The sequence below is a fragment of the Diospyros lotus genome, chromosome 13, assembly GCF_014633365.1.
Source record: "Diospyros lotus cultivar Yz01 chromosome 13, ASM1463336v1, whole genome shotgun sequence".
NCBI classification, from domain to species: Eukaryota; Viridiplantae; Streptophyta; class Magnoliopsida; order Ericales; family Ebenaceae; genus Diospyros; species Diospyros lotus.
The window spans coordinates 3973216-3982583 of record NC_068350.1 but is presented as its reverse complement, the minus strand read 5'-3'; positions in this window follow the sequence as shown (position 1 = coordinate 3982583).

Here is a 9368-nt window from a genome sequence, read left to right as displayed (position 1 = left end):
GCAACCCGCGGGTCCGTTTGCCTCGCTTTTGTTACTAGATTACAATCTTAATAATGAACTTAAAATATCACGGGGCGTCTTGGCCTTTGTATCCCATTAGAGGTCTTAGAGATACTTAAATGTGAATTAGTTAATTTAATTATATATTTTTTGTCCCATTGTCCAACCCAACTTATATCTTAGTGACATCAAAGCAATTTCTTTTTCTAAGGAAAGCTATGTTGTTTATTGAGGTATCTGTGTACTTCTCTTGTTTGCTTGTGCTAGTCTTCTTTTTTGGATTAAAATGTAACATAAACTAATTTTGAAAATGTTAATAACATGTCACAAATTTTGAATTATAAAATTTCGATATAAATTGTATGAATTTTGGAACCAATACTTAATTCAATAAACCCAAATTTAATTAAATTGTGTTTGTTCTATTTTGATTAATGAATAGCTCAAATCGAAATTCATATAAATTCTAATCCAACTCGTCTCATTAATATCAATAGCCACTAAATTTTTTAACTTTGTGTACCATTTGATCATAAACAATCTAGAGTTATCTCAAAATTTAAAATCATTTATTAAAAAATCACAAATAAAAGTAATTTGCATACTAAAAAAAGTAAAAGTCAAATTACAATATGCAAATTAATTTTGTTTGAGTTTTAATGTAAAAATTTTGTGTGAATGAATCACAGGCCGACATCAATAGTAAAGTTGAACATTAGTTAGGTTTGTTCAATGATTCTATGAATTTGTTTCATTTTTAGTTTGGTTTAATTTTTATAAATTTTGTTCAATTAGTTCATTTTACGATTTGTTTAGTTCGATTTTGTATAACGGTTCATTTTTTCTATTATTGAATTTCGGTTAGCGCGGTAATCGAACTAACTGTTTATACACCACTACATATATCATATTGGGCATAATTTTTAACTTTTCATTAAACCTCTTTTTAACTCTCAAAATCATACAAAAGATAATTGACCTATTAAATAATAAAGTCACTTGTACAATGAGGCAAACACTACAGTTGTGAGAGTCAAGGAAATTTATTTTTTTTTCTTCCTTTCTTTTGCTCATTAAGAAATGGGCATTTTGGGTTCAAAATTTTATTGATGAGTTGGCAAATAGTACATTGGAGCATTTTGTATGATTTTGTAATTTTAAGTTAAATTTTAGAAAAATGAGGTACAATTTTGTAAATTAATATTATTCTCACAAAGAGTCTTGGTAGCATGTCATGTAAGAGGTCTCATAACACATGTATACGAGAGTAAAAGTTCCAATAACATTAATCATTTGTGAAGGTAAAGTCCTCATAAGATGTAGCTTTCCATTTCATGAGAGTCAAAGGAGAACAGTTTATGTATATAATATTAATCATCTTTCATTGCAAATAGGCAATTTCCACAAAAGGAATCATCATATTGTAGCTACCAAGAGTTGTCCACTAAACTTTAAAAAATCATTTTAATGCCAATAACTACAACTAATGAAAAATAAATTAGCATCTTCAAAACATGTGGCATTTCCCAATTTATGAAAGTTAAGAGATAATCATTTTTATAGGTAATTTTTACCTTAAATTCCACTTTTAAGGTACAATTTTAAGTCCACTTTTGAAGTCTGCTTTTGTGATTTGTGATTTCAAGTCTACTTTTGAAATTCGAAGAGTGCTGGGTGCGCTGACAAGTTTCTCAAATTTTAGATTATATTATTTTTTATTTATTGTTTGAAGTATTAAAATTACATTGACTTTCCTTGTATTAAGTCTGCTTTTGAAGTTCGAAGAGTGTTGGGTGCGCTAACGAGTTTCTCAAATTCTAGGTTATATTGTTTTTTATTTATTGTTTGAAGTATTAAAATTACATTGACTTTCTTTATATTATTTTTGTTTTTAAGTAACAATGTTTAGTAAGAAACACCCATATGAAAGTCAAAAAAGAAAAAGATAAAGAGAAGAATTAACTCAATCTCAAAAAGGAGCTCTCGATAAATTTTTTCAAAACAAAACAAATAGTTCACTCGATAACTCGTTGATTTGTGATTTTAAGTCCACTTTTGAAGTCTGCTTTTGTGATTTGTGATTTCAAGTCAGCTTTTGAAGTTCGAAGAGTGCTGCGTGCGCTAACGAGTTTCTCAAATTTCAGGTTATATTGTTTTTTATTTATTATTTGAAGTATTAAAATTACATTGACTTTCCTTGTATTAAGTTTGCTTTTGAAGTTCGAAGAGTGCTGAGTGCGTTGACGAGTTTTTCAAATTTCAGGTTATATTGTTTTTTATTTATTGTTTGAAGTATTAAAATTACGTTGACTTTCCTTGTATTATTTTTGTTTTTAAGTAACAATGTTTAGTAAGAAACACCCATCTGGAAGTCAAAAAAGAAAAGGACAAAGAGAATAATTAACTCAATCTCAAAAAGCAGCTCTGGATAAATTTTTTCAAAACAAAACAAATAGTTCACTTAATAACTCAACTGAAGATTTAGTCAATGAATCTGAGCAGCAAAATTATGTTGAAGAATTTGTAGGAATTGATAATGATTTAGTCAATGAATCTAAATAATAAAATCATGTGGAAGAATTGGTAGGAACTGAGAATGATTTTAATGCACAGATAGATGACTTAGGTAAAGATAAACATGTTGAGAATGAAGATTTTGATCATCTTTATAATAATGAAGACACTGGACCTGAGGATATAGAACTAAGTTTTCCTTTAAACATTTTTAATCCAAGAATTTGGGATAATCTAGATAAAAAAAATAAGAGCTTTACTTGTGGAAAAAGGTTCTACAAGAGATAATAATATCAAATTTCCTATGGATAAAAACTTTATACATTTTTCCTCGACTTATTACATGAGAAAGTTATCAAATAGAGAGACTCATGACAGGAAATGGCTAGTATACTCAAAGGAATTGGATAATGTATTTTGTTTTTGCTGTAAGTTGTTTAAGACAATGTGTTGTAGAAGTAATTAGCAATCGAAGGACTTAGGGCCTGTTCTCTTTGACGTTTTCAGCCCGTTTTGAGTTTTCAATTTTTCAAAAACACTGAAAACGCGTTTACTTTGTTATTTTCAAAAACACATTTTTGAAAACAACTAAAATATTTGTAAAGAAAACCCAAAACAACATTTTGTTGTTTTGGGCGTTTTTAGTGAAAATATACTGAAAACTCAAAAACACGGAAAACACTCAACCCCCTTAACCCCCCAAATTCTCGATTGAATTGCTCTCTCTCATATTTGCTCTCTCTCTCTCGCAAGCATCAACAACCTTGCCATCTCCACTCTCATTTCTACTCTCTCTCTCGCAAGCATCAGCCATCGACCGCCTCGCCATCTCCGTTGCTGCCACTCTCCTTTTTTCTCTCCCTTTCGCAAGCATCGGTCGTCGATCGCCTAGCCATCGACGTTCCTGCCACTCTCCTCTCTGCTCTCTCTCTCTTGCAAGCATCGGCCATCGACCTCGCCCACCACCTTTGAAGCCACCATCGACCTCGCCCACCACCGCTAAAGCCGCCATCGCCACCGCTGAAAGCCGCCACCGTCAATCTTGCTGGTTCTATTGAAAATCGCCACCATCGATCTTAAATCTACGGAGATTTGTCCGTTGGATCTTGCTGGGTTTTGGGTATGTTAACTCCCTTGGCTTGGAGCTTCTAATGGTAGGCTCTGATCGGTGGTCACCGGCAACAGAATCGTCGATCGGAAAAGATGCAGCGCTGGAGAATGGAAAAAGGAAAGGGAAGAAAAGGAAAGAAAAAAAAAAAAGAAAAGAAAAAAAAACATAAAACAATTTTTCAAAAATTACAAAGTAAACGCGTTTTCAATTTTTAGTTTTGAGAAAAAAAAATTTAAAATGACAAAGAGAATGCATTTTCAGAAATCTCAAAACACAAAACTCAAAAATAAAATACAAAGAGAACACTAAACAACATGAAAACAGCATTGAACACATAACTAACATGAGTTCTTGGATTGAATTACATAACATATTGAAAAAAAATGAAACAATTGATAAAGGCATACAAGAACAAATTAGGAGAGAGAAGGAACACTGGAAACATGTTTTGGTAAGAATAATTTCTATTGTCAAATGTCTTGCTAAAAATAATATTGCATTCCGTGGAACAAAAGAGAGAATTTATGAAGAAAATAATGGTAATTTTTTAGGTATATTGGAAATGGTTGCACAATTTGATCAAATAATGCGAGAACATTTTCGACAAATTCAAAATGATGAGATTCACTATCACTATCTTAGCCATAAGATTCAAAATGAGCTGATAGCTTTGCTGGCTTCAAAAGTCAGAAATGCAATCATTGAGAAAATCAAACATACAAAATATTTTTCAGTTATACTTGATTGCACTCTTGATTCAAGTCACAAGAAACAAATGACTTTGATAATACGGTGTGTAGATGTGTCAAGTAGTCCAATAACAATAGAAGAATAGTTTTTAGAGTTTTTAATTGTGAAAGATACATCAGGATTAGGACTTTTTAATGAATTGCAATCTGTCCTAGAGGCCCTTGGTCTTAAAATTGATAATGTTAGAGGACAGGGTTATAATAATGGCTCTAATATGAAAGAAAAACATCAAAGTGTACAAAGAAGATTACTTGAAATAAATCCTAGAGCTTTATTCATGCCATGTGGTTGTCATTCTCTTAATTTAACACTATGTGATATGACAAATTATTGTGTGAAAGCGAAATCCTTTTTTGGGGTGGTTCAACGCATTTATTATGTTTTTGCTAATTCTACAAAGCGTTGGAAGATTTTACAAGATCATGTAGATGGTTTAACTCTTAAAACATTGTCAACTACACGTTGGGAAAGTCGTGTAGAGAGTGTTAAAGCAATAAAAACCCAAGCTACTCAAATAAAATAAGCTTTATTTAAAGTAGCAGAAACTAGTGAAGATACTAAAACAAAAAGTGAAGCTGAAAGTTTAGCAACACATGAACTTGAAAATTTTGAGTTTTTATTAGGTATGGTTATTTAGCATGATATTTTGTTAAAAATTAACTTAATCAGCAAAAAGTTATAATCTAAAGATATGTGCATTGATGCTGCTTTAAAAAATTTGGAAGGACTCATTTCTTTTTTTGAGAATTATAAAGAAAATGGATTTGCATTTGCTATGCTTGAAGCTAAAACTATTGCTTGTGATATGGGAATTGAACACGAATTTCCTAAAAAACGTCAAAGTCATAGAAAGAAACAATTTGATGAGAATGCCAATGATGAGACAATATAATCAGTTGAAGAATCATTTAGAGTTAATTATTTCATCTGTGTAGTAAATATGGCTCTTTCTTCATCAAGGAGTAGATTTGAACAAATGCAAACATATGATGCTATTTTTGGGTTCTTGTTTAATTCAAAGAAGTTAACTTCATTGGGTGATGAGGAATTGAAAAATTGTTGTGTGAAGCTTGAAACTACTTTAAGAAATGGTAAGTCTTCTGATGTTGATGCAAATGATTTGTTTTCAGAGTTACAGGTGTTGCAATATCTTTTACCATCAGCAGTAAACACAACACTTGAAATTGTAAAGTTTGTAAAATATATGGACTATTTTCCAAATATTTTGATTGCCTATAGAATACTATTGACTGTACCTGTGACTGTAGCATCTGCAAAAAGAAGCTTTTCTAAATTAAAATTATTGAAATCTTACTTGAGGTCTACCATGTCACAAGAAAGGTTAAATGGGCTAGCAATATTATCCATTGAAAAAGAGATGTTAGAAAAACTTGAATTTGAAAGCATCATTGAGGATTTTGCTTCTCAAAATGCAAGAAGAAAATCATTTAAATAATACTTTTTTAGTTGTGATTTTGTTGTTTTTCATCTTATTTTGCAAGTGGTGATGATATTTTGTTGGTTGTTGAGGATGCAAAGAGATTCAAATAGGTTGCTGCAGTTTATTTTTGGCTATTGAGGATGTACAGGTATTTTTGTTTTGCTAGTTGCTAAAGCTAAAGATGTAAAGAGATTTCAAATAGATTGATGTTGTTTTGCTTTAGCTATTCAGTTTGTAGAGAATTTTTTTTTTTTTTTGTTAGATGAAAGAGAATTTATTTTGCTGGATGAAAAAGAACTTATTGAATTATTATAAGTATTTATTTTGTTTATATATTGTATCCTTTTATTCTAAATTTTAATATATTGAAGTTTGAATCAATATAATTTATTTGGCTTGAATGTTAAAGTTTTAGTTAATTTAGACATATTAGATCTTGATTGAAAAATAAGAGTGAGTTCGTCACTATATTTAAATATATATATGGGGGCCTAATTTTTACTTTTGCCCTGAACTCTAAAATATTCAAAACCGGCCCTCCCCCCTCTTTAGGGATATCAAAGGAGCAAACATCCTTGTAGACCCAAATGGTCTTGTAAAGTTGGCATATGTTGGAATGGCAAAGCATGTAAGTATTAAGAGTGCATTTTTCCTAAATATTAGTCTTGGTTTAAGTCAAGGATATCTTGAAGCAAAATATTTGCATAGAAAATTAGTAGTTATGTACGGTTAGAAATGTGTGTATGTAAGTTATATATATTTTTTATTTTCTTTTCTGTCAAAAAAAATCCTTGTTTTGAACAGAGCCCAAGCATCTATATTCCTAGTGTTTTATCATTATGTGAGATTATGTAGTGAGAGATTAAGATATTTTGACATGGTACGTATCATGTAGGTACTTCAGCCTGACTTTGAACTAAAATCATAGTATGCTTGGCTCCTATATGTTTTATGTTCTCTGTATAAATGCTTAGCCCTAAACCATTACACTACCTGTTTGAGCATCCTGGCTATTCTCTTAACATCTTTTAAATTGCAGATAACTGGGCAGTCCTGTGCTTTATCATGTAAGGGGAGACCTTACTCGATGGCACATGAGGTCAGAATATAATCATGTGCCTTTATTTAGCGTTTATACTATGGTTCTTAACCTCCTCTTCCACTATCACCCAGGTTATAAAAAATTCAAATGGTTGCAACCTTGTCGTTGATATATGGACTCTTGGATGCACTATTTTAGAAATAGCTACCACGAAGCCACCATGGAGTCAGTTTGAAGGGGTCAATAATTTTAAAACAAAGATTGTTAACTGTGAACATTTATGTATGTAATTTCATTTCATTTCAGAGATAAGAAATGTATCTCTCATACATTTGAGATATTTTCAAAAACTTTTATACTTTATTATATAGATATATATACACATTGCACGCAGCGAGAAGAATAGCGGCTGATGGTCGATGGTGGTGGTAATAATCGATAGGGGCGATGGCTGACGGTGGCGGCCAAAAGAGGTTGAAATGGAACCCGACGGGGGCTTGAAGCGATGGTGCAACCCACCAACTTGACGGTGGCTTGCGGCAACCTAGCTGGACGACGACGGCGACGGATTTAGAGGAAGGATAACGGTGGCAACGACAATAATGGCCAAAAGCGAAGGGAAGATGATGGGAAAGAAAGCAAGGGAGAAGAAGAAGATATAACTTGAGGACATAATAGTATTTTCGTCGGTCAACTATGTAGTGTTTTTTGTCAAAACTGGGGGCACCAGCTTTTGTAAAACGCTATTACAATCGCTTTTAAGGTACATAACTTTTAAGCTAATTATTGTTGTCAAACATTTTATTATAAAACGCTATACAACTTATAAGCTGCATAAACAACTTATTAGCGGTCAAACCGCTAAGCTAAAGAGCCTCTAAATGTTGCTAGGCCGCGACCTGACTTTGGTTAATGGGCCTAGCAGCAAGCCCAATTTACTTTTTTTCTCCTTTCCTTTTTTATAAATCAAAATTTCCAAAATCTTTATTAGATTAAAAATATAAAATTCAATTTTATTTAGAATTTTCTATTAAACGTCTCAAAGTTGATGGTGCTAAAGCGATCTTCATTAATATTAAAAGTAATGTTATTTGCACATTTAAATTGACATTTATATTTACACGCTATTAATTAATTATCAATACATTATTAATTAAATCATTTAAGTAATGAATGTATTGATAATTTATTTAATTATCTGCATTGATTACTTGAATGAATTACTATGCACTCATCAATAAATTATTCAAAATGAGAAATGTATTAGTAATTGATTAATGAATGTTAACACAAGAGAAAATGCTTGAGAGCCAGACAGCCTTACCGACAGACTTACAGAAAGGGGGAAAAAAGACGAAATTGCCCATTTATCTCTTCTCCTTGCTCTGCTCTCTCCTCTCACCTCCCATGGCCGTCGCCTTGCCTTCCCGCCTCTCCTCCCCTCCTCTTGCCGACCATCGCTGCAAGTGAGAGTAGCGAAGCGACGACAGCATGGCAGCGAGGCGCGGTGGCCATGGGAGAGAAGATGAGAGAGAAATGCAGTGACCCACTTTACAAATTTGCAAAGTGGGATGGGACAATTTTGTCTTTTTACCCCCATTTTATAAGCCTCTTAACCATCTTCTCTGACTCTGTAGAATAACCCTAACATGAGTATCAACTTAAATGTACAAATAGTATTAGCGAGTCTAACTACACAATGAGAGAAGTAGAAAGTCCGCACGTGCCAAGTGAAACTCTCTTTGTTTTTGGTCAGCCGATATCTCTCTTGTCCGAGGAGTGCTAAAAGAAAGGGAAATAGCCAGAGAAGCTGCCGAAAAATCAAGCTGCCGTTTGTTGTGGCGTGAAACAGGGGAGCAGTCCTACAAAGCTGGCTTTCTCCCTCATCCGACAAGCTTTTGAGCTGCCGTTTGTTGGGTTAGAACCTATACTACCTAAGGAAGACCCTGCACGCATTGATTTGAGGAAAATCAAGCAAGAAAACAGTGTTCTAGCAAGATTAATTTTCAGACAGTCTTGGCCGAACATGGGGGCAATTCGAGTAAGTGGTTTCTTTCGAGATTTTAACTGAATTTTATGGGATTTTTGGGTGAATTCAAATCTATTAAAGGCCATAGACTTGGATTTATGCTTGCATGTCGCAAATTTCATGCAAGAAATTTTGTGTTTGATTGAAATTTAATATTTGGACAGAATTGATGAGAAAACAGGGACAATTTTCAAGGGGTTTAAGTCATGGCTTTTGCTTGATTTCCTTCTCCTTTCTTACTGTATTTTTGCTTTAATCAGGTCCTTAGATCAATGATTCAGGGTTGTAGGCTATCTAGTAGGTGGAGGTATTGATGGCGGCAGTGGCGACAATATTGGCGGAGAAGAGGAGCGTGTAGAATCAATTATAATCGAATTAAATTGGTCGAAAATCACGAATCGAACTGAACGAACCATATGTAATAATCAAACCGAATTGAGAAACTAATCCCAACTAATCGAAACTGAACTAACAGAAACTT